Below are 20,877 nucleotides of genomic sequence, written 5' to 3'. Positions count from 1 at the left end.
TAGCAGCCAAACCTTCCTTGACAAACAGGATGGGTCATTGGCAAACATTGTTCTGAGTTGAAAGAGTAAAGATTGTCATTCTTAGCTTTTCAAAGCTACTGTGTTGCCTCGGAATCGGGAACTAGATTGTTAGCCAGCTTTTGTTCCAAATACGTAATTCTGTATAATATCTTCAGGAAAGTAGCATTATTCAAAAATGTGTTGAATACTGCAGGCTCCCTAACTGCGGCTTTCCGAATGGCTCAGAATTGCCTGTTGCGTTGTCCAGGTTACAAACGGTCTCGGTGACTCTGGGTTATAACTAGAGTTTCTATTTGTGAAAGTCACTCATCTAGAAATCTTTACTATGAGTATGATGTAGGTACTTCGGATTAATATTTGTTACTCATTCAAGGAGGCTTGCTGTTGGTGAGTTATTTCCTGAGGCATTCTGAATTGTGAAGGTGCTATTAAGTTGGGAGTTTGTTAACAGCGACAGTCAATGAACATTAAATATGTTGTGCAACTTGGAGGGGAGCCTACAGGAATGTTTGGATGACTTCTCTATACAAATGAAGTAATAGAGGACAATATAGAGGGTAATAGTCATTGTTGTTTGTGGGCAGCAAAGAGGAAGGAGAGAAATGGAGTTGAGTCAACCTCTTCTCAAGTAGAGCGGCTGTTACAGGTTGAAGCAATGCTTGATTTAATCTGCTGCTGCTCCCATGCTTTCCAGGTGATGTGTGTTACAAGCCCAGAGAACCCTAAAACCCAGCAGCAATAGATATTTACCAAGACAAATGGTTACTTAAATAAAAGTAGCTTTGAATTATTTTTAAACATGAAAATAGAATTACACTTTAACTTATCAGTATTGACTTAACTAACCTAACTTAACCCCCTTCTATTTCTAAGCGCACGTGTATGTAGTGTGTGTGCAAGTTCAGAAAAGTTCCTTGATTCACAGTCCAATCTCACTTCTCATTCCTCCAAGTTCACTGGTTGTAGGCAATTCTTACACTGTGCACAGAATTTAACATTTATAAAGTTCACCAGGCTTTGGTGCTTGAAAGGTAAATGTTACCGCTCAGGAAGGTTCTTGTCAGTTTTCAGAGAGATTTGTTGTACGATGGACACCCAGCCACTTCATTGTCTTGCTGACGAAACTTGCCCCGTCAGGGTTTTCCAGATGATAACCTCTTTCTTTCAGGTCACCACAGAGTTCCTTCTTGTTTCGCTTATTCCAAGTGAAACATTAGACAGCTAATCCTCTCTTGCATGAATCACAAGGCCTTTCACCAGGCTGAACTAAGAACTCACAACCCCAAATGGGGTTTTCCACAAGCTTGCCAGCTTGTCCTGTTCCTGTCCCAGCTGTTGTTGCTGACTGTAACACTGTAGAAGAGATCTCTGTCTCTCTTTCTGAGAGAAAACCTGTTTAATTCTCTCTGCTTGCAAAACCACATGACCTTCTTAGAACAGCAAGTTCCCCTCCAGACAGAAGGTGGCTCCAACAAGCTCTTTCATCTGTTGACTTTTTGTAAACAACATTCCATTAGTGAAGTCTCTTGGGCACTCTCCAAAGCTTTTGCAAAGGCTCTGAGTCCCCAACATGCCTAGCATTAGCAGAGCTCCAGTATTTTAAATAAGATCTGTTTTAAAGTGTTGTTTGTGACCTACATTAACAAACCTTTCCCCAGTTTATCTCCCAAAAACATATCTATATTCCATCACATGTGGTTTGTGGTACAGGATTGTGCCAATAATTCAAGTTTTCAAAAGTGCAGTTGTTATCAATGAATTGTAACTGTAAAGTAGGTTCTTGGAAGAGGAATTGCTTGTACTTCAGGCTGCACTGGGTAGAGTCCAGGCTTTTTCTGTAGTTGGGAGGGGGTAGAGAATGGATATTATATTTGGAGAATTGCATTGAGGAATAAAGTTACTTTTGTTTTGATCTTCCTGGAATAAAATAGAACTTTAGGTAGAATGTTCAGCTTCTTGAGCTGATTCTAGACACAAAAACATTACAGATAGTTTTGAAATGTTTAATTATCCTAGCATTCATTATGGAAATATTCCAGATTTCTGTATGGAAGGTAGAAAATCTTGTCAAATTTACAACCTGAATAGTTCACCTCTGATTTTAAGGTATGTCCCGTCAATGTGGATTCCAAAAAAAAAGAAATGCTTTCTCCATTAGATTAGCCCTGAGTCTCTAAAAACAGATTTTCAAGGTAGATTTTTACAACCTGCGCTCATAGTTTAACATTTTGAGGAATGGAAGGATGTGGTAATAAAAGTTTGGATTACGTTTCAGTAGCCAAGATACACAGCTTTGCAGTATTTGTGGTTGGAATAACTGAAAGCTGAACAGTGGAGTTGGGAGGCCATCTTGTAGTGGAGCTGGAGTGGACTTGAGATTGGCTACTGATAATTGGTTAAGCTTAGGCCAAATGTTAAAGGGATTTTAAATATTAAATGGCCTTTGATTTATTCAGTTGGAGATTGTTAGAGAGTATTACAATACAGTGCATTTATTTTAATTTAAAGTTTGTTGACTCTTGTAGATTCAAGACCTCTGAATGCTATACATGGCTTAACAGCAACCAGTTCATGCAAACCAATGAGTTAATGGGAAGATAACACTTTATTAATACAGCATTGGCTGTGTGCGATAACACTGTTGAACAACAGGAAGAACTAACTGTCCAATCCCTTGTTGAGTTAGTGGCAAAAACAGAATGGATATCTGAAATGTACTTGCATGTGAGTTTGGGCAGGTGATGAAGTTGAGTTTGTTCAGTCAAAATAAATGGGAACCTGAATAATCCTGATAGGATCAGAGTAGCAGGTATGCTACAACAATGAGATTTTCAACATATTGTAGTGAGAAGAATTTTTATATTTTGGATGATTTTCTAGATTTTTGGTTAAAGCAGGAATTGTTTTTGCTTTATTTTACAGAATTGTAGGTGTAAATTTTTAATTGTTTTGAGGTATCTGCAATATTGGCCAGAAGATGGGAAGCAGGAAGAATAATGGCTGGTATTCTTCTTCTACCCAAAGTAAACTGCGGTTGGTACATCTTGATTTATCTGCTGTAGAATGTATTAAAAGGTGCATTCAAAGAGCAAATGCCTCAAACTGCCTCACTGAAAAGAAATTAATTAGTCATTCTTTTTGTATATATACTGATTGATACCTTCTGGAATTCATGGATTGGATCAATGCTGGTTGAAATGTGGGTGGCATGTCTTATTTTTCTTCTATCCCATTCTCTTATCCACCACTGTTTGTCTTAGTTTTTTTTTTCTTTTTTTTTTCTTCTTAGTATTGTTAATGTAATTTTGGATTAAAAATAAAGTATTGAGTTTTCAAAATTTGGAATTTTCAAGACAGTCCTGGTAGTGTTGAAATATCATTGGTTAAATCATTCAGATGTCTTTGAATATACCCTGAAAGAGTTCATTAAAACGGGTTTGGAGGCCCTGGAGAATATACCCTGACAGAGTTCATTAAAACGGGTTTGGAGGCCCTGGAGAATATACCCTGACAGAGTTCATTAAAACAGGTTTGGAGGCCCTGGAGAATATACCCTGACAGAGTTCATTAAAACGGGTTTGGAGGCCCTGGAGAATATACCCTGACAGAGTTCATTAAAACGGGTTTGGAGGCCCTGGAGAGCGTGCAAGAAGGGTTTACAAGGATGAAATCAGAATAGTGAAGTTGTGTCCATTGTATAAAGAAGTAAGGTGAAGACTGAGTGCGAACCAAAATAGTTTGTAATTTTGAAGTTTTATTTAGAATACACTACTGAAAGTAAACCATTTATCATACCTGCCTACTCTGGCATTTGTGGCCCGCTTGAGCCTCCTGTCATCCTTCCTCATCTAACTTTTGTGGGTCCGTCTTGTGACTTTTCAGATTTAAGGCAAGGCTAATTAATTTTTTTTTATCCACGACCATTTTCTGCAGTAGCAGATTTCATAATTTTAGTTGGCCATATCTCAGCTTTTCTTTGAAGAGAAAGTATTTGGATTTTTTCCTTAATCGGTATGGTGTCTTCTGATACTTCGCTTGTAAGTTTTTATTCCATTCTCCATGGGCCCTTGAATAATAAGCCTAACATAACTCGACATGTTATTTCTAATTGTGTTCCAATCAGGGTGTGATACTTTTAAAATATTGGTCATTAAGAACTTAAAAAAGAAATGGCAAAGGGAGCATTTTTTAAATTAATTTCTGTTCATTTACTTTTTATCAGCTCTCGTTCATGACCTCACATATTCTGTTAGAAGTGATGCATTGCCGAGGGTTTATTTTGTTTCCCCAAGATTTTTTTTTTACTGTTCCCTTTCTTTTTCAATGTTTTTATTAACATTGAAATTTCAGAGTATTTATGGATCCAAGTTAAAATTGAAAAGGAATTATTACACTTGAATCATTCAATTTAATCCAAGGTACTCTACATTTTAATCAAACAGATTATATTATATTGATAATTTATTATTTAAAAAAGGAAAATCTAAACCCACTACCAAGAAAGAAACTGGCCAAAAAAAGGAAATTTTTTTTTAGCAGTGATAAATTACCTCATTGGTCAGCATTTCTACCTATAACGCATCAAAGATTATGAAAGTAATTCAAAAAAGCATCCCCACAGTGTTTGAACATTTACATTCAAATTGGGAATTGAGCATCTAATAATCTTCTCTAAGTTGAAACCTGACCTGACATCATGTATCCATTGAGCCTGATTAGGCGTGGTAACATCCCTCCATCCGAGCAACACTGTCCACAAGAGAAATAAAAGCTAATACATGCAGCTCAGAAATGCAGAGAAAGTTTGAAATACTTTGATCCAATATTTCTCAAGACTCTGGCATGTCTAAACATATGAATTGATGAAGCATCTCCATTGCTACATTTATCATAACAAGGAGATACATCCACATAAAAATGAGATAGTTTGACTTTGGACATGTGAGCCCTATGGACCACTTTAAATTGTAGGAGAGAGTGATGGATACAAAAAAAACTGATTTGAAAATTACATTCCAAGTTTCTTCAGGAATTAAAAGCTGTAGTTCCTGTTCCCAAGCTTTTTTAAAATTTTATCTGATGGAGCCTCTCTTATTCCCAACAGCATATAAATGTTAGATATTGAACTGTTATAGAATAGTTGCAAATTAAAAATTGCATTGATTAAATTCTTATCAGTCCTCTTAGGAAATGTATGGATTTGAGATTGTAAAATATCTAATCTGTTAACGAAAAAAATGAGTATTTGGTCGACTGTATTTAACTGAAAGTTGTTCAAAGGAAGCGAGACCTCCCCTTGACAAATAAATCTTTAAAACATTTTATGCCCAATCTATACTGTTCTTTAAAAGTTGCATCAAATCATGGAAGGTTTTAAGAAATTATTAGAAAAAAAAAGGACTAGAGAGAAAATCTAATTGAACCAAAATATTTTCTAAATTGTATCTATATCCTCAAAAGTATATTTAACCACGGATTTTTAATTAATTTATTTAGAGATATAGGAAGTGAGGATCGAAGAAGAGAAATGAGAGAAAAATTTCTAACAGAATTAGATTCCAGAGATGTTCATTTTGGACAGTCTTCACAGTTATAATGTAACAAAACGTAAGGTTTCGAATATTGACTCCCCAATACAAAACCTAAAGTTTGTTTAAGATAGACCTCCATTCTTTAAGTACTAAATTCTCTAATTTTACATTTGTTTCTCTGCCTCCCTTCCACTTTTAGCAAAGCTGATTTTTAACATTGCGCAATCTTCCTTACTGAACTGCTACTACATTTTTCTTGGCATGATTTCTCCTCACTATTTAAGTTTGCCACATTGAACATCATGAACAGAGTTGCTGTAATTAAGGTTACCTTTTCAATTCCCCGGAATACTAATACAACTTATACTGTGTTGGTAGCTGCTTCCCCAAGCCATCTGTTGTGCAGATCAGGCACATGGTGGATTGTTCTCCAGTTGCCAGGACGAGTGCAGCTCAAAATGCTCTTCTGATGTTTGACACTAAACTGGGCAAAGTGGCCTGATTATTTGGCACCCCATCAGACACTAAACATTTGTTATCTTCATTACTTGTGAACTATAGCTATGGCATGTACCTTCTGCAATAACTCAAGGCTTTGTTGACAATGCTCTTAAAACACAGCTTCTCTATCATTTGGTAGTACACGAGTAAAATGTTTGTGGAAATGCTAGAATACCTCTGCTCTTCCCCAAATATCACACTATCTTGACCTGGAAATGCAGCATTATTCCTTTATTGTTGGTGTGAAGTTCTGGAATGCTGTATTTGGTGGTGGACAAATATCTTTATTTAGAGGTCAGTGGAGATTCAAGAAAATATTCATTACTGTCACTTTAAGAATTATTTTGAAGAACTGTGGCGATGCAGATAGTTGTGGTGAACCGGCCCTGCTTGTCGCAGCAAAGATGGCGTCGTGGGACCTTCTCTTCCAGTCCAAACCGGAAGGGCACATGCGCACTTGCATCAGTGTGACATAAGTTCTAGAACGTGAGGGACGGGACCAGACACAGCCTTAAAGACTGCAGCGTGAAATTCAAAGTAATGCAGTTGTGTCACTCGAGCTCTCAGCCTGTTTGTCTTTATTTCTGTGCTTGTGCAGAACCCACAACAGAACAGTAAATACTAGTGTTACCAAAGACAGTTATGTCCTGCAAATGCATTTTGAAGAAATGGTTAATTCCCAGTCCCTTTTTGTTTTTGTGACAATGGTTTAGCAATTCTGGCCATTTTTATATGATGACACTATTATATCTACTGGTTTTTATCACCTTTGCAGTGTATTTCAGATCAAAACTATGCTTTGTTTTAAATCGAAGTTTTTTTTACTCACCTCCCTGCCTCTGGTCGTCATTGCACAATGTGTACCTTGGTACTTGAACTACCTGTTTAATTCAAATGACTGTTAAAGGTTTTGTTCATCAATTCGTCTTGCAATTTCCTTTGACAACATAATTGAAATCTCTCATTCCTCAGAACCATTCTGAAAAAACTTTTCTGCACCACCTTGAGGCCCTTTGCTTTCTTCTTGAATTTTTAGTGACCAGAATGGGGTCCATCACTATAGCTGCGATCTACTTAGATATTAAAGTTCTCATCACCCATCCACCAAAGAACACTTTATTTTCCCCTGTACATTCTGCCAAAATGCATCTTTATGCACTTCTCATCTCTGTGGAGACTTCAGAGAAGCAAGGCCTTTGGACCATTGAGTCTATGCTAATACTTGCATAATCCTCTACTAATCTCATTGTATTTTGCCCACATTCCCATTGATTTTACCCAAATTCAGCCAGACACCTACATGGGTAATTTACAGCGGCTAATTAACCTACTGTCCTTTGGAATGTGAGGGGAAACTGGAGCAATTGGGGGAGCCCACCTAGTCTCAGGGTGAACCTGCAAATTCAACGCATATCACAGGAGGAAAGGATTGAACCTGGGTTATTGAGCTGTAACAGCAGACACATGTGCTGGGTGTTGAGGTAGGGTTGGTATCGAGAGGATTTGTTCATCACATGCATGAAGATTGTCATGGATGCAAGTATAATGTACAGATGCAATGCAAATCTTGCTGCAATTTCCTAGGCACATAAAATGCACCACTTATAACGCATGAGAAATAAAATTAACAGAAGATAAATAATATTCACAGATGGTCATGGTTCAAAAATGTAAGTCAGAAGTGCAGACAGATATTTGGTAGTCTTGAGCTAGTGTTGTGGTAGGGGTAGTATAGGGAGGTTCAGGACCCTCATCGTATTTGCTGGAGAAAAATTGTTCTTGAACTGAGAGCTGCTGGTGTTTATGGTTCTATATCTTCTGCTTGAAGGTAGAAGCACGGACAGACCATGGCCAGAGTGACGAGCTAATTATGATTCTAGCAGCTGTCTTGGGGATCATGTAGGTCTTTTCAATGGTTGGGAGAAGGTCTGCGATTGGATTGGGTATGCCTGCCACTTTCTGCATCCTTCAAGTTTCCAAAACTAGTTGTGATGCAATCAGTTAGTTTACTTTTCATGGTCCATCTGCAGAAATTTCATGTCTTCAAACTCCTTTGAAAGTTGTTGAGTTGGTCCTTTTCAAATTTCATCTGTTAATGGTCTGCTTGTTTTGTCAGATTATCAATTTACTCTTGCATTCCACTACTGTCCCCCACTTGTTTATCATATTGCGTACATTTTGGAGACTTGCAAATATTTCAAATTTTGTCTTGTGCATTTATAACTAGTTCATTGTGCCAAAACTTAATTTTTTATATTGATCCTGGAAGAACTGCACTATCTCCCCAGTATGAAAGAAACTACAGGTAGTTTATCATTTACCCCTTTTACACTGTGATCTCATTTAATTGGCATGTGAACGACCCATCTTTAAAGCCAGCTCAGGTAGTCACACTGAACCAAGAAAAGCCAGTCAGGAGCCGATGTGAAACACATGGTCTCTGATGCCACCTACCTTAACGGGTAATACTCGAGATGAAAGTGAACCCCCATCCTGCCTTTGTTACTTTTACATAGGTAAGTGAAGCGGTTAAAAGATGGATAATTCCTTTCTTTTAACTGCTGTGTTTAAAAAAAGGGTATGTGTTCTCTGATTAAACAAAGCTCTTATCAATACCACTTATTTCATAGGCTTCACTTTTGCTTACCTGCCTTTCACGTAAATGATTGTCAAAGCCTTGATGATCCAAATAGACAAATCTGTTGTCTTTCCTTATTCCTATTTTTGCCCGTTATTATCCTTATCTTTTGATGTATTGTTTCCTTTTTGCTCTCTCTCAGGTTGTATTTAGCCAGGTTCTCCTTTGAATGTCTCATGATATGCATCAGCCTTTTTGCTTATCTGCTTTTGTTTCCATTCCCTATTATTAATCTTCCAGCAAGCTCTGGCTTTGCTTCTCACTGTACTACAGATTTTATGTTCACAAGATTCTTTTTCAACTCATTGAATTTATCTTTTCTCTGACCAAGCAACTGCATCAAATTGCTCTTTGGCCCTCTCCATTATTCATTTCCATCTCTGTTGGTATTTCCTTTGAGTTTTTATTGTTTTAGTTGGACCAGCTCATTCCAAGAACTAGGTCCATTACCTCTTTGACCGAAGACTTAATTTTGACCGACCTGTATTGTGGCAGTTCCTGCTTTCCACTGAAGGACACTGTACAGTGTTGTGATCTGAGGCCAATGTTAAATAGCCATTCAGTGGCTGATTCCAAGCTGAGATCTCAGAAAAATGTCACCAAAGCTCGTATTCTAGTTGTTTCAAATTTTTTTGGTCAATCAAGCATGATACTGCGTTTGAGCCCAGTCTAGTTTCTCTTTTTATGACATAGTTATGCAGTCCAGACATACTGGTCCTGATGTTTTGTTGATACTGATGGATGTACAGTTGCATGCAAAAGTTTGGGCACCTTGGTCAAAATTTCTATCACTGTGAATAGCTAAACAAGTAAAAGATGACCTGATTTCCAAAAGACATAAAGGTAAAGATGACATTTCTTTAATATTTTAAGCAAGATAACTTTTTATTTCCATCATTTTACCATTACAAAGAAGGAACAGGGTCCGAAGCAAAAGTTTGGGCACCCTGCGTGGTCAGTACTTGGTAACACTCCTTTTGGCAAGTATCACAGCTTGTAAATGCTTTTTGCAGCCAGTGAAAAGTCTTTCAATTCTTGTTTGGAGGATTTTCACCCATCCTTCCTGGCAAAAGGGTTCTAGTTGTGTGAGATTCTTGGGCCGTCTTGCATATACTGCTCTTTTGAGGTGTATTTAGGATCATTATCCTGTCCAATTTTGTGGTGAGAACATAGAGAAGGTGTTCCCTGAGGGTGTGGGTATTGCTGCACAGTAAAACAGTGCACCACCTCTCCAGAGTCTGCTAAATCTTCCTGAAGGTCTTTTGATAAGACTTTATAGCAATCCTATGAGCAGTTCTCTCGGTCTTCCAGACCTCAACTTGACCTCCACTGTTTCTGTTAACTACTATTTCTTAATTACATTACGAACTTAGGGATCGGGCACCTGAAAACACTTTGCTACTTCTTGTAGTCTTCTCCTGCTTTGTGGGCGTCATTTATTTTAGTTTTCAGAGTGTCAGGGAGCTGATTGTTGGGACAAGGTTCGAGGGGTCAGGGTAATTATAAAGCTTTTAAATTTGCATCACCAAGCCTTTCCTCAAGATGATTTGTGAACAAGCTCTAGCCCAAACAAGCTAATTAAGTTCTGAAAACTTGGTAAAAGTTATGAGAGCTCAAATCTCTTGGGGTACCCAAACTTTTGCATGCTGTTCCCCCACTATAAAATTGTACAAAACAAAATAATACAGTAAACTAATCTTGCTTAAAATGTTGAAAAGAATGTTTCATCTTTAACTTTGACTTTTGGAGATCAGTTCATCTTCTACTCACTTAATTATTCACAGTTACAGAAATTTTGACCAGGGGTTCCCCAAATTTGCACACCCTTTGTATGTAGTTTTTACTGTAACCTTTTCATTTATACATAGCCTAAATAACTCAATACACATCTCATGACTAAAGTTTTCCCTTCCCTCTCTTCATTGGAGATGGTTGTGGCAGATAGAGAATTCAACTGCTGGAGTTAGTTGCCCTTTGTGCTAATGAGCTGTGGTTGTGGGTTGGAAGGTCTGCGGATCTAACTTTCCTGTCTTATTCCCACCTCAGAATGGATTCAAAAACTTTTGTCTGATGCCATGAACATTTCCCTGTGACCTCATGCTGATAACATCTATAAAACTAATACTCAAATCTGCAGTCAGCCATTGTGAAAGTTGGAGCAAAATATTTGAGGAGAGGGAGATATTGGGGCTGAGTAAAATGTAGAGAATAGTTTTGCATTTTTATTGATGGACCTGTTAAACTTCTGTTGCATCTTGAAACCAATCTGGATAGAAATCTTGGTGCTTTATGGAAGTGAGATTAATAGATTTTCATTGCAAGGAACAGGATGAGAGGATTGGGCAACAGCTTTTCACCCTGTGCCTAACTCTTGTGCTTCTTCCAATGTGGCTAGGGTTTTAGTGAAATTTAGTAGGTGTGAAATTTCAATGTTCTCATTTGAAATGTGAAACACCTAGCATGGCAATTTTAGATTATATACTTCTAAACATAGTCTGTGTCTGGAGTGAGCTTTAATAGCTTTAACATGTGGCTGAAGAACTTGTGGAACTGGAATGTTGCTCAAGTGCTGACAGCAAGCTGAAAACATGATGAATTGAGTATTACAGATACTAGGCCTTTACACAGCTCCGTGTAAAATGGGGATTCCCGGGAAATCTTCCCCAAAACAGGCAATGTGAAAATGTCAGCGCCAGAATATTACCTGGGTGCCGCGGCCCTGTAATTTTCGCAGACCACCCTGCAGTTTGAAAAGGCAAATAGACAAGCAGGGGAAGAGTCATGACATCCTAGCAGTGCCACATAGGTGATTAAAGAATCATCCCACAGAAATCCTGACAACAGCAGTCCGTTTCGGTGCTGCTTCGGGACGTCACTACAGTGGCTCAATGCGGGATCAATGGCCGTCCTCATTACACATCAACCCCCATGTAGCTGGAAGCACTCTGCATTTCCCATGGGGGTAACAAAGTCAGCCATTGATCCCGCATTGGGCTGCCATTGTGATGGGGTGGGGGGTCCATGGATTGCCGGGGGTGGGGTGACCTTCCTCTTACTCCTGTGAGTGTGTAACACATAATCGCTGGGGGCAGGAACCCCCCCCCCCCGCAAAAAAAATTGCTAGGGAGGGCAAATTAGAAGAAATTTGGGAAGTGGTGTGAAGTCCTGCCTTCCAGAGAATTTCATCTGGGTCCAATTAGGCAAAATGTGAAATGCATTTGAAGTTTTGGATGTATACTCAACCCAATTAAATTAGAGAATAGTACTCTCTTGATCTATTGTAGGTATCCATTACTGTAATATTTTAGAACCTTTTCACTCCCTGAATCTTAAAGTGAGTCCTTGTAAAACTTTAATTTTTGAAGTAGGCATTGTTCTTGAGTAGCCAACCAGCAACAGAAAAAGCGATCTGTAGATATATTGCCATTACATTATAACCAGATCAATTACAGAAATAGACTACCTAGGAAAATAGTCTGTACAGCCTAGATAAAGAGTATCTTCCTGATTGCCCTTTACCTTTCAAATACAAGTATTGAACCAAGTACAATATACTATAAGCTTGCATGTAAACCCTTTCAAGACCATAGAACATCCCAAAGTGTTTTGATTAATACAAGTATTTTTGAAATTATAGCATTGTTATAAAGTATTGAATGCTGTTTTTGAGATCCTGTTATAGACAAAATGGTTGTGATAATATTGGTCAGAATCTATTTGGATATTGTTTCAGGGATGAATATTCATTCTTTGGCTTGGCTTCGTGGACGAAGATTTATGGAGGGGTAATGTCCACGTCAGCTGCAGGCTCGTTGGTGGCTGACAAGTCCGATGCGGGACAGGCAGGCACGGTGGCAGCGGTTGCAGGGGAAAATTGGTGGGTCGGGGTTGGGTTTTTCCTCCTTTATAACCTCACTGACAAAAGACAAAGGAGGAAAAGCCCAACACCCAACCCCAACCCACCCATTTTCCCCTGCAACCGCTGCCACCGTGTCTGCCTGTCCCGCATCGGACTTGTCAGCCACAAACGAGCCTGCAGCTGACGTGGACATTTACCCCCTCCATAAATCTTAGTCCGCGAAGCCAAGCCAAAGAAAGAAAAACAATAGAACAAGAAGGTGAGGATTTATGTTGGGATCTAATGGCAGTACTTCTGGCATTGTAGAAATCCTCATTTCTAGATGTGAGTGAATTGAATGTAACCAGCAGAGTAACTTTCTGTTCTACAATGTCTCTTTTTTGTGTTCATGTTACACACTGATTGTACTTGTGTATTTTCAACAGGTTGCTGTGGCGTTTTGAGATTGAAGCCCTTTCTGTGGTTACTGCATGCTAGCAGGTATGTGGCTGTCAAACATAATATTAAAATGAAAAGGTGAGACAAACATGAAATAAAACCAGGGGGATCATCCATGGCCATATGAAACAGTCAATGCTTTGGGTCTTTCAAATGTTGCTCATTTTTACTGATTGGCTTCAGGGAGGATACTGAAAAGATTGGATTAAGCTTCGTTATGTTTCCTGATCAGCATAAAATCATTTCCTGGTTATAGTTTTGGGGTTGATTGCTATTTTGAAGTTTGGTTGTTTCCAAATAAGAAAACAAAAAAAAAGTCATTTAATTTAATGTTGCCTATTTAAATACCTGTTTGTTTCGTTTGTGATGAGGAAATGAAGCAAATGAATTTTGTGAGAGACTTAAGTTCCAGTCTCCATGCTGCACATTTGCATACTGTTGTCATGTTTTGAAAAAAATTGGCTGGTTTCTAGCAACTTTCTAACAATGAATGCAAAATAAACCCCACCTTGAAATAGTATATTTTGAGCAGTTAGGCCTGTAGATCTAGATAACTTGCACCTCCAAATAAATTTTAATCAACCCGACTTGAGTAAAATAGATCCTTAACATTTTTTAGTTCAGAATTTCTTTAGTCTACTTTCTATTTTCTTCTAAAGCTGATCTTTTCTGGAGTGCACTTGCTCTGGCATCCATCTTTCAATTTTGATATGTGAGCCTTGATGATGAGTGTTAATTAACAGGTTTTGTAATTGTCATTCAGGTTACAGCCAAGCCATTTTCTGCTTTGAAGAATAATTGTGGGATGCTGAAGCTATTATCTGGTGTTTTTATTCCACGTGGTTGAGGTCTCCACCTTTACCAACTGACTTCTGTGCCTCCCTCTTGCCAAACTGGGTATCCAGTGCCTAACCTGATGTCTACATTTGCTGTGTGCTTTGCTTACAGGGTGTTTTGTTCGTCTGAAACAATTATTTTGTCTGAAACAATCATGCCCTGAAGCACTTTTGGTGTAAACTAGCAGGTCCGATGCAGACTTTGTTCTGGTAAAATAAGATCAGGTACTATTTATTGTCATGCTCTTCTTTGGCTTGGCTTCGCGGACGAAGATTTATGGAGGGGGTAAAAAGTCCACGTCAGCTGCAGGCTCGTTTGTGGCTGACAAGTCCGATGCGGGACAGGCAGACACGATTGCAGCGGTTGCAAGGGAAAATTGGTTGGTTGGGGTTGGGTGTTGGGTTTTTCCTCCTTTGCCTTTTGTCAGTGAGGTGGGCTCTGCGGTCTTCTTCAAAGGAGGTTGCTGCCCGCCAAACTGTGAGGCGCCAAGATGCACGGTTGGAGGCGATATCAGCCCACTGGCGGTGGTCAATGTGGCAGGCACCAAGAGATTTCTTTAGGCAGTCCTTGTACCTTTTCTTTGGTGCACCTCTGTCACGGTGGCCAGTGGAGAGCTCGCCATATAACACGATCTTGGGAAGGCAATGGTCCTCCATTCTGGAGACGTGACCCATCCAGCGCAGCTGTCATGCAATAAAACAGGAAATAGCCTTTAGTCTGCCATAAGACATTCAAAGATTCACCATGAGTATTGCCGGGTGCCCCTTATATTCAGAGAAAGAGAAGAAAAAAGAGGTCTGGCACAACCCCCCCCAGGTGTTTGTAGATTCACCTCCAGCACTCTCACAGCCTCTGCAGCCACATAGACTTCAGTTCAAACCATCGGCATCCTGGCCTTCAAACCTTCAGGGCTCAGGGCCCTTTGGGAGCCCTCCTTGCCCTCCGCATCCTCTCTAAATCCTGGTTCTGAGCTGTCTCCAGCAACCCACAGCCAGACGTGAGCCCTTTGACCTCCAGTTGCCAACAGCTCATCACCTGTGTGTGTTATTTAGCCATCTTTGGGGTTAGCTTTTTAAAAAATATAATAGTTCAACTACTGAAGGAATCTTTCAAGTTCACTAACATGGAAAGAAGGCTGTGGATATGCAGTAATTGACATCAGTATGTTTTTAATATGGGAATCAGATGCAAAACAGATGGAGAAGGAACAATTCATGGATGGTGGAGTAGGTTCATTGGGGGCTGTCATCGTATTTGTACTTCTTCTTGCACTCTCGTAACTCTGCCATAGCAGGTCAGAGTGTAGCAGGCTGCGATAGTTCTTTGAAAGCATTTTATTTAACAGTACTACTCCAATTATCCAAAATGGTCAGAACTGGGCTTATTTTAGATAAACGTTTTTTTCGGAGAATTGGTCTTTTTTTAAAAAAAAAAATTGCCCAGTAGCAACAGCAAATCACTTATATTTAAGCAACAAGGGAAGGCTTTAAAATAATGTTCAATTCTCACTTAAAAAAAAATTGCTGGCCATGCTGATCACTGACATTTCCCCACCGAGGGTCCCGCTCCTCCCCAGGAGCCCGACGGCCACCAGTCAGTTTGGCTCCGAAAAAACTTTGGATAAATGAGGATTTGTGATTTGTTTCAGATATCCTCATTTATCCAAAATTTTTTTGGGGGGATTTTGGAGAATCTGAGTTGGAATTCTGAATCTATAATGGGGTATAATAACATTGTAGCTAAAAAGGAGCGGGTCACAAGTGTTACACTTTGTATTCAATGCTGCAATTCCTTTGTTCATCTTGTAGACTGCATAACTAAATCTTATCAAGATAAATGCCACAGATATTTGGGAACCTAAATATTCAAGAACCCAATTTCTTGATTTCTGTAGAATGTTGAACTGCCACAAGGAATGTGAATTTAACGTATATTAGGATGTGGCGGGGAGGGGCGGAGGGTGGCTAGCTGCCTTTTCCTTTAAAGCTGCCGTGTCCCAGTGTGCCTTGGCATAATGAAAGGGCTGTCTGCACAGAGCACCGCATGTAATTCTGGGAGCCAGGCCTGCCATCACTTGATGCATTACTCAGGATGTCACTGCTGGAGGATAGGCGCCCTTTGTTCTGAGCTACTGGATAGGTAATGTGAAAAGGCTCACAGAACTTGATTTCCTTGGTCCACTGTAAATGGCAATTTAGCGTTTTGCCAGTGTGAAAAGGGCTACTGACCGCAAAGGGGAAGCTACATTTCTGGAAGAATTAGGAGACATCACACGTCTCATCCCAGAAACAAATACAGCAGAGGTGTAATTCAAGCAGCAGAAGTAGAAGGGGAGAGAGTTGTCAAAAAGTAAATTTAAGGTTGGAGTTGAAGCTGGCAGCCAAGTTCAGATTCCTCCTTTCCTTCTCATTCTGTACCTGTTTAATACCTCTTATCCATCTACCTTTTTTCACGAAGGGTTACTCTTCTATTTCCTGTTCTTGCAGTAGTTGTGTCAACTAGGTCATAGCACCCATCTCAAATAGCAGTGAATCCATACTTTAAAGGGACCCAGTTACAGGTTAATCTTTTGCTGTAATCGACTTGGCTTTAATGCAAAATGCTGATGTGGCCCATTGTTAATGAGTTGGAACTATTTAAAAAATCTTTATTCAATGCTGGCCCTTGTAGGATGTGATGAGGCATTGGGGAGGAAATTTTACTTCATCTGTCCTGAAAGAGATGATACTCATAACTCTTATTTAAACCTCATTTTAGGATTTCAGCAAGGAATGTTGGAGCTTCATTTGAAGGAAATTTCTTCCAATTGCTGAAATCTATGGTAACCTATGAGTCAAAAGATAGATTGCCTTCTTTATATTACCCTAAAGCAGCAAAGATTTCGCACATCAAGTCTTAGACCTCAGTGTCATAAGAATCCCCTAGAACCAATTGTAGAAGATGGGCATAAAATAAACTCTTGTAGCGGCAGCGACACGGCTCCTGAAAGAACACTCACAACCAGACGGGTTGAGCTCAGTCAGCAGATTCTGTTTATTGCAGGCTGCTGGGCTGCACTTACACTCCCAGCCCGGACCTGGCTAAGAACTGTGCTGGAGGGCGCTGACGTCACCTGGGCGTCATGTGGTCCCCCAGCACGGGCTTCTGAGCCCTGTGGTGGGAGGAAGGGAAAACCCCCCCCGATGACGCTATTTTGGCCGGCTGCCCCGCCGCGTGGCTTACAAGCGGGGCCAGTTCGCCTGCCTAGTGGTGAGCCGCCCCACAACCCCCCCGCCCCACAACCCCCCTCCACCCCCCAGAACCGACGCCAATGTCCTTTTTCGCCTGGCAGCATTGCTTCTTGGGCTGCGCTACAGCCACGGGCTTGGTGTGATCGAGGTGCGCTGGCTTCAGCCTGTCCACGGTAAACAGCTCCCGCCTGCCACCAATGTCCAGCGTGAAAGTAGAGCCGGAGCGCTGTACGGCCCCTTGTACGGTCGCTGCAGAGGTGGCGCAGTCGGGCCCCACCGCACAAAACCAAACTTTACAGAAAGCAGTTTGCCGGGAACGTGAGATGGGCGGGTGCCATGCCTGGGCGGCGGTGGGGGTTCGAACGAGTCCAAGCGTGCCCTGAGGTGAGGAAGTAGTTCGTGCGGCAACCGCTGGGGATTGTGTGGTGTGTTGACAAACTCACCAGGTAGTGCCAGCGGCGCATCATAGACCAGCTCAACTGATGACGCCTGTAGATCTTCCTTGGGAGTGGAGTGGATCCCCACAAGCACCGAAGGCAGCTCGTCCGCCCAGTCAGGACCAGTGAGGCGGGGCATGAGTGACTTAAGGTGGCAGTGCAGACGTTCGACCAGTTCATTCGCATGTGGGTGCCGCCAGGTGAAAAAGGACTTTGGCATCGGTTCTGGGGGGGGGGGGGGGGGGGGGTAGGCTGTGTGGCGGCTGTATGCAGGCGAACCAGCCCCAAAATTGCGCCGTCGGGGGGGATTTCCCTTCCACCACAGGGCTCAGAAGCCCCCGCTGGGGGAACCACGTGACGCCCAGGTGACGTCAGCGCCCTCCAGCACAGTTCTCAGCCAGGTCCGGGCTGGGAGTATAAGTGCAGCCCAGCAGCCTGCAATAAACAGAATATGCTCACTGAGTCCACGCTGCTGAAGATCCAGCTGCGCTGGGTGGGTCACGTCTCCAGAATGGAGGACCATCGCCTTCCCAAGATCGTGTTATATGGCGAGCTCTCCACTGGCCACCGTGACAGAGGTGCACCAAAGAAAAGGTACAAGGACTGCCTAAAGAAATCTCTTGGTGCCTCACAGTTCGGCGGGCAGCAACCTCCTTTGAAGAAGACTGCAGAGCCCACCTCACTGACAAAAGGCAAAGGAGGAAAAACCCAACACCCAACCCCAACCAACCAATTTTCCGCTGCAACCGTGTCTGCCTGTCCCGCATCGGACTTGTCAGCCACAAACGAGCCTACAGCTGACGTGGACATTTACCCCCTCCATAAATCTTCGTCCGTGAAGCCAAGCCAAAGAAGAGGGGCGGGCTTGGTGTGGTTGTGCCCGTGCCTTGTGACCTGCTGGACCACTGAGCCTTCCGAGAATCGTGCGAGCCATAGCTCTTGGGCCTTCTGGGTGACCTTCCTCAGGTCAGTGAAGCTCTCTTGGACCAGCAGCAGCCGGATGTCCCTGGGCATATGATTGAGGAAAATGCACTCAAAGAGTGGGCAGTTGGTGTGATCACCCATGAGCGCGAGCATCTCGTCCATCAGCTCCATCGGGGACCTGTCCCCCAGGGTGTCGAGGTGCAGCATCCAAGCGACACGCTGGCGCCTGGATAGTCTGAGGGATCTGGTAAGCACTCGCTTGATGGTCTCGTATTTGTCTTCAGTGGGTGGGTGCTGAACGAGGTGCAGCACGCGTCTGGCAGTGGCCTTGTCCTGGGCAGCGACCAGATGGTAGAATTTGATCGTGTCGGACGAAATCTGGCGGAGGTGAAACTGGGCCTCCGTGTGGCCAAACCAAGTCTCTGGCTCCTGAACCCAGAATTCAGGCAGTTTCACGGCTATAGCGCTGATCCCAGGCTCGCTCATGATGGGTTCTAAGATATTTGAACCAGTCGGGGTCACCAATTGTAGCGGGAGCCACCCTGCTCCTGCAATAACACACACACAACCAGACGGGTTGAGCTCAGTGAGCAGACTAGTTTATTGCAGGCTGCTGGGCTGCACTTATACTCCCAGCCCAGACCTGGCTGAGAACCGCGCTGGAGGGGGCTGACGTCACCTGGGCATCACGTGGTCCCCCAGTGTGGCCTTATGAGCCCCGTGGTGGGAGGAAGGGAAAACCCCCCCGACGGCGCCATTTTGGCCAGCTGCTTACAAGTGGGGCTGGTTCACCTGCCTAGTGGTGAGCCGCCACTCTCTTATTGATTGAGTTTATTGCTTTTGGTGTTTTCTAATTGTTATGGATATTGACAGTTTGATATGCAGGGAAAATGATTAGATGAATGTCTTTTTATCCTACCTCTCTTTGTTACTTGGAAATTAGTGGTAACTTTTGAAGAGTTGATTCATGTTACTGATCTTGCTTCCATTCTAATTTTTTAAATTTTTTTGTACCATTTTGAGTTTACAAGAAAAATGATTTGTCCTATAAACCAACACTTGCATCTCCCTGCTCAGGAATAAACCAACTGAATTGTATTTTATTCTTCCTAGTCCTACTTTCTAAGTAATTTAGATTGATGTGGTCTGAATGAAGCCATGCCAACTTACAGGGCTCCCCCAATGAAACAAATTGATGTGTTACACAATCTGGATGTAATGTTTTAGCTAAGTGTGATAGGATTTTGTCCTGCGCTACCAGAAGATGTGTGTGGTAAATATGAAAAATTAGAGGTGCCTCAAATTTCAAATAATTTGTACAGGTACACGATCCTTTATCCGGACATCTAAAATCCGGAAAGCTCCAAAATCCAGCAAGTGGGGAGAGAGGCGTCAGCGTGAGTCTGGCGGCCGGGGGAGATGGTCGGGAGAGGCGGCTGAGGGATCGGCGGTCGGGGGAAGTGGCTGAGGGATCGGTGGCCGGGGGTGGGGGGGCGGCCGAGGGACCGGGGGCTGGAAGGGGGTCGGGGTGGATACGCCAGCACAATTTGTGTGGGCTTTCTGAAATCTGGAAAAATACAAATTTCGGAACACACTATCCCCCAAGGGTTCTGGGAAAAGGATTGTGTCCCTGTATTGGTTTAAATGATGAAAAGTCCCAACATATGATCTATAGTGGGGGGGGCGGAATGCTGGAAATAGCTCTATCTGAGGAAAAAGTGAAAAAAAAATTCTATTTTACCTGTTCATGTTGGAAGCAAATTGGAAGCACTCCATCACTGCAATTGAAGGTTCTGTCCTTTAGAACTAGGGAACTCAAAAGAACATTTTGAGCTCATTGTTGCCATTTACAGTTATCATTCAAGATGGTCACAGTGGGAACAACACTTGCACATCATCTTGCAAGGATATTAGTCCCCCTCCAGGTTAGATGCCGATACAGGTGTCACATTCCCTAGAAGAGAACCCAATAATCTAAAAATTTGGGTCCATCTCTCCAAATGTACTGCTAAATCTGCTTTCACCCTGCTATTGCTCCAGATTTCAGGATCTCTATTTAAATAAAGTATTTTGTGTTTGTTGCTTTTGTCTATACAATAAGTCCAGTTCATTGGGAGTTTTTCTGATGGAGCAGAGAATAAATTGGGAATATGGCATTATGCCGGCATTTTTTTTTCAGCCTGCGAATCCACAGGATCCAGGATACGCACACTGATGAAAAGGAGGTCTCAAATAATCTAAGGATTTACCTTTTGTATGTTGAATGAAACCCAGCAACGATGATTGGAGTTGAAGTTATGCTTCAAAAAGATGCTGTTTGTATCAGCAGAGCTCCAACCCTGTTCTAAATATGTTGGCCATTGTCTACAGTTGAATTGAATTCCATTCTACATTGTTGTTGAAATGCTTGATAATGGTCAGAAAAATGTGACATCTCCCTTCTCCTAAGACCTTGGCTCTG

The 20,877-nt window shown here is 41.8% G+C and overlaps 1 protein-coding gene across 4 annotated transcripts in view; it reads left to right on the top strand.

The window, feature by feature from the left end:
• Positions 1 to 20,877, top strand: part of thrap3a (thyroid hormone receptor associated protein 3a) — a 200,971-nt gene that overhangs the window by 91,222 nt on the left and 88,872 nt on the right. For 3 of the 4 annotated variants that reach the window (XM_069895874.1, XM_069895872.1, XM_069895868.1), the window contains exon 4: positions 12,976 to 13,030. The gene's annotated coding sequence lies outside the window, so the exon portion shown is untranslated. Of the gene's footprint in view, positions 1 to 2,968; positions 3,055 to 12,975; positions 13,031 to 20,877 lie in introns of those variants that run through there. The other variant, XM_069895869.1, reaches the window with a different exon arrangement.

Source organism: Narcine bancroftii, chromosome 8, assembly GCF_036971445.1.
Source record: "Narcine bancroftii isolate sNarBan1 chromosome 8, sNarBan1.hap1, whole genome shotgun sequence".
Taxonomy (NCBI): domain Eukaryota; kingdom Metazoa; phylum Chordata; class Chondrichthyes; order Torpediniformes; family Narcinidae; genus Narcine; species Narcine bancroftii.
This window is presented reverse-complemented; position numbering and strand designations above follow the sequence as displayed.